The sequence below is a fragment of the Manacus vitellinus genome, unplaced genomic scaffold (genome assembly GCF_001715985.3).
Source record: "Manacus vitellinus isolate BGI_N305 unplaced genomic scaffold, ASM171598v3 scaffold_4_pilon, whole genome shotgun sequence".
NCBI classification, from domain to species: domain Eukaryota; kingdom Metazoa; phylum Chordata; class Aves; order Passeriformes; family Pipridae; genus Manacus; species Manacus vitellinus.
The window spans coordinates 32,158,864-32,162,934 of record NW_021940604.1 but is presented as its reverse complement, the minus strand read 5'-3'; the positions used below and the strand labels follow the sequence as shown (position 1 = coordinate 32,162,934).

Genomic DNA, 4,071 nt, shown 5'->3' with positions numbered 1-4,071 from the left:
AGATTTGCAAAGAGCCCCAAAACCTGCATCTTGTTCCCACTGATCTTGTACCACTCTGGATTAGCTCATAATAGGAAATGATGTAGCCAAAGACAGCCCTAGAAAATAATGTCACTTCCTCATCTCCAAGGGTCTGATTAAACTCAGAAATTATTTCTAAAGCTGCTTCTGCATTTCCATCTAGAGTATTACTAACTTTGAATGTAAAAAAAATATTCCAAAATGTTGCAATGCCATAATGACGAAATATTACTGAGGTGTGGGTGGTTTTCTTCTGTAAATGAGTATGCATTATTTATTTCAAGATCATTATTGTTTCAAGATCAAAATTCAACAATTGTATGTTGCATTTCTGCTCTGTGGGGTGAGATTGTCCCACGTAAAGTGCTTGGTATGAGGAGTGGACTTCCTTTTTCGCACTGCACTTTTTAGACAAGATATTTCTCAAAGATATACTCAGTGCTGGGTGGCCCAGTGAACGAGGTTATGGTGACCAGACTGGGTAACCACAGCACTCTCTTTCTGGTTTTAAGCTACAAAAGAAGATTTCCTGAGCACAAGGGACAGGACAGCTGAGAGAGGTAGTCCAGCATTGTGGCAAAACCCCAAGACTCATCTTCTGAGAAGGAACAACAGGAAGAAAAGAGAAGGACTACTCAGTGGGGAACTTGACAGGGCCCATGCCCTGCAAAGGGCATCCCAATGCAGTGTGCAAACCAGGGCGGTGGGCCAGAAGCCAGAGCAGCAGAAGCCATGAGGCATGCCCCAAACTTGCATGATCCATGGTGACAAAACGTGTGGAGCTCTTATTTTGGGAAGGAAATTCCTAAGGGCCTGGCTGTGCCCCTACCTGCCCTGGGTGTGTGGAAGGAGGAGGTGCATATGCTCTCCTGGCTAAAATACAGCAGGGTTTGGCTGGTGGATTGGTAGTGTTTCCACACCTGCCCTAACTCTGCTCCTGCGCAGGATTAGCTCTGTGGCAAAACCCTCACTGATTTCAGCAATTGTTGCCTGAGCCCCTCTCTCCACGCATCTGTGCTTCTCTGCCACATCCATCAATTAAGCAAAAGCCCCAGACATCTCCATGCTCATGCAATGTTTTAATTATAAAGTAGTTTGCTTCTGATTGACAATTACTCTGCCTGGGAATGGGCCTTCGAGATGTGGTGGGCTTTTGAGACCTGTCTGTCACTTTCATCAGCCTTGTCCCCTTCTCCATCTGGCTGCTGAAGTATGAGGTCTCATAGGCTTTTCTATGAAATAAGAGCACTAAAAAAATTAAGAAGTGGATTGGGCTGGCCTTCACTGAGGCTGTAGCTTTGGTTTTTTTCCCTTTCCCTCTTAGTTGTGAGTAGGAAATGTCATTACAGTTCCAATCACACTGTGGCACCTGGCTCTTCCTTCCAGATGTGCTGTAAGCAGAGAAAATAGATAGCGGTGGCACACAGACACCCTGCCACTGACCTGCGTCTGCTAAAGGCAGTGAGACTACCCTGGGGAGAACACTTTTTAGAAGCACAGTCCTCATTCCAGATGCTGGGATCTACATGTGGTCTGAGGCATCACAATAGGGGTCTCTACAGTGGGAAACCAGGGGGCAGGGCTGAGTGAGGGGAGCAGACTGAGTCTTCTTGCTCTGAAAGCCCTGAGGCTAAAGACCAGGGACAGAAATGCAGAGGTGAAGAAATGTGGAAGTCTCTTCTGTATCCTGATATGGATTGTGCAGCTTTACAAGGCACCCTGGGGTCAGAGATGGGTGCAGGAACTTGGGAACTCTCTGTGGTCCTCCTGCTGGGGAGGCGGAAAGCCCCTGCCCTCTCCTGACCTCAGCTGCGCCCAGTCCTGCATTTTCCCATCCCATGACATCCTGGCTGGTGGCAAAAATTGCAGCTCAAAAATACCATGATGAATGGAAGTCATAGCACAGGGCTGGCCTTATATGGTCAAAGGCCACCTGCCACCAGCAAGAGTCACACACTGCAGTAGTGGTCTTCTCATAAGCTTTCTATGGCCAGTGACATATGGGTTGTGCAACATGTTCTCCCATGTAGATTGACCCTTCAGGCCCCATCCTAGTCCCTCCCCACATCAGGAAGCATGTAGAAAAAGACCCTTTTCCTTTTCCAACTAGAAACTCCATGGGATTAGATTTTAGTATCCTGCACTTTGGTTTTCCTTAGTACAATCGCATCAGTAATAGTTTGTTGTTCAACAGTGAATATTGGCAAAGATCAAATATTCAATGGCACGAAGATCAGGAACTGAGCACATTTTGCATGAAACTCTCCCTTTCTTCAGCAGTCTGTGGGGGTTTTTTGAGCAATTTGGATTCAGCCACTAGAGAGCAAACTTCTTCTTTTTATAAAATGGAAGTTTATATATTCCTTTAAGAAAGAACTGTACAGTTCTTCAGGCTAAAAAACATAAAAATTGAAAACAGCTAAGTTTACAGAAGGGAAAAGAAGCTTGCTTGCTTGCTTTTTTTGTCTGTCTTTCTCTCTCTCCCCCTCTCTCTCTCTCTCTCTCTCTCTTCATAAGCTGTGTTTTGGGAAGGGAGAATATATGAGTGTGTTTTGTTGTAGTGAAGGTTTCTGTTAATGATTGCTGAAGCTCTCTTCCTTCATGTCAATCACCAGAGGTAATTGTTCAGACTGACATTTGACAAGCTCTATGAGGAGCATCTCAAAAGGAGGCCTTGGGACAGCACTACAGGAACGTGCAGAGCGTACAATTGTGTAAGAGTTAGAGGGGAGATCTGCCAACCACCATGATTATACCTATTAATGCTGGAGGACGCCTCTTTCTGGAGTAGTGCTGAGCAGCTGGACTCCCTAAACCATGTGGTTTAAGTGCCCTTGAGATTTTAATGGAAATGGGTTCAAGAAGTCAAATCTCTTCAGAGCGAAGTCTTGAGCCATGGGCTTTGATTTGCCCCTTGGTCTTTAACAGCTCAGATGCACCCTGCTCTGATGCTGGGACAGGTATGGAGATAAGTGGTTCTCAGGAGACAAGTCCCAGGTGTGGACTGAGACTTTGCTTCATGTCCCGGGCTTGCCAGCCCAGGTAGCAGCAACAGGAGGGAACTGACCTTCCTGGAAACCACCTCCAAATGGCCCAGAGCACAAGTGAAGCAAATTCTGGTTAAGACAAGATCTGGCAACCCCATCAGCACCTGATCAAAAGCAGCTCTTCCCAGGAAAAGGAAAGGAGATTTTGTGAAATACTTAGCGTTGTCATCAGTGTGTACATAGTGGGTTATCTCCCTATTGTTTTTTGTGAGCTGACCAGCTGTAGATACATGCATGTTGCCTAATGTTCAGTGAGGTGGGCCCTTATGCTGAGTCACAGGCATGATATTAGGGCCCATGAACTGACATGGACCTTTACAAAAGGGCCTTCCAATGGACTGTGGGTGGTATGTGATTTGACTGCTAAGAAGACAAGTCCTACTATTTCATGTCCTATTGACATTATGAATTGCCCCTTGGGGTGATGTGACCCAGATTTAATCAGTTTAGTCCATTGTATCAACCTGGGAGCTAGTGTTTTAGAGTGAAAATGCTTTATTATCTTTGTGCTGCATTAGGCATGATGAAGTGGCTGTGAAATGAATTAGCTGTAGCCCTGCAGCATGCCGTGAGAGACTCTACAAGCCAGATGTTTTGCCAGCAAAGAGGGATCTTAGGATTTTGGACTCAGTCAGAGCAGCTACAAGAGTCACAGTTGGAAAATCTCACCAGGTCAATCTGTTGCAATGTAAGTTTTTATATATTGCTGTGAAGCCACTGGTCTTGAGACCAAATACATCTTGGGCAAGTGCTGTACAAAAGCAGGCAGCTGGTAATAAAATCCTTTCACTTCTGTCTTGGAAACGTTGAGGTGTTGAGGAGTTGATGTGTCAGTTCAGAGAATGGGGTACTGCCATCCTCTGTGCCTTCAAGGGCTTGGATATGAACGACTTCACTGTAAGGTCACAGAGATCACAGAGGTACAAACTCTGAGAAATGAGGATATAAGCAGGATAGGAGTGTCCCGTGTCACCAGACATCCAGACCACCACAAAGGGTTGGG

General features: G+C 45.7%; 1 long non-coding RNA gene across 1 annotated transcript; it reads left to right on the top strand.

Moving 5' to 3' along the window:
• Positions 1-1,590: 1,590 nt before the first annotated feature.
• Positions 1,591-3,749, top strand: LOC115307769. The gene is made up of 3 exons (XR_003916135.1): positions 1,591-1,703; positions 2,637-2,735; positions 3,587-3,749. It is a non-coding gene; the product is annotated as an uncharacterized LOC115307769 (long non-coding RNA).
• Positions 3,750-4,071: the final 322 nt, after the last annotated feature.